We start from the raw sequence: 985 nt of genomic DNA on the forward strand, positions 1-985 counted from the left end.
AGTAGCGGGATTCCAACAGGGCTTCGCTAAGCGCTGCGGGAGGAGAGATGTGTCACGGGAGGGAGAGGGAGGCGCCAGGCCTTAGATTGGTTTGCTCCTCCTTTTCCCCACTATATATAGGGCCAAGGGAGAGGGGGAGGCGCAGCCCTTGCCCCTTCCTCCAAGGAAGGGTGCGGCCAAGGGTGGGGAGGAGTCCATCCTCCCCAAGGCACCTCGGAGGTGCCTTCCCCTTGTAGGACTCTCCCCTTTTTTTCTCTCTTGGCGCATGGGCCTCTTGGGGCTGGTGCCCTTGGCCCATATAGGCCAAGGCACACCCCCTACAGCCCATGTGGCCCCCCGGGGCAGGTGGCCCCACCCGGTGGACCCCCGGGACCCTTCCGGTGGTCCCGGTACAATACCGATGACCCCGAAACTTGTCCCGATGGCCGAAATAGCACTTCCTATATATAATTCTTTACCTCCGGACCATTCCGGAACTCCTCGTGACGTCCGGGATCTCATCCGGGACTCCGAACAACATTCGGGTTACCGCATACTAATATCTTATAACCCTAGCGTCACCGAACCTTAAGTGTGTAGACCCTACGGGTTCGGGAGACATGCAGACATGACCGAGAACTCTCCGGTCAATAACCAACAGCGGGATCTGGATACCCATGTGGCTCCCACATGTTCCAGATGATCTCATCGGATGAACACGATGTCAAGGACTTAATCAATCCCGTATACAATTCCCTTTGTCTAGGTATGTTACTTGCCCGAGATTCGATCGTGGTATCATACCTTGTTCAATCTCGTTACGGCAAGTCTCTTTACTCGTTCCGTAACACATCATCCCGTGATCAACTCCTTGGTCACATTGCGCATATGATGATGTCCTACCGAGTGGGCCCAGAGATACCTCTCCGTTTACACGGAGTGACAAATCCCAGTCTCGATTCGTGCCAACCCAACAGACACTTTCGGAGATACCTGTAGTGCACCT

The sequence above is a fragment of the Triticum urartu genome, chromosome 4, assembly GCF_003073215.2.
Source record: "Triticum urartu cultivar G1812 chromosome 4, Tu2.1, whole genome shotgun sequence".
Lineage (NCBI taxonomy): Eukaryota > Viridiplantae > Streptophyta > Magnoliopsida > Poales > Poaceae > Triticum > Triticum urartu.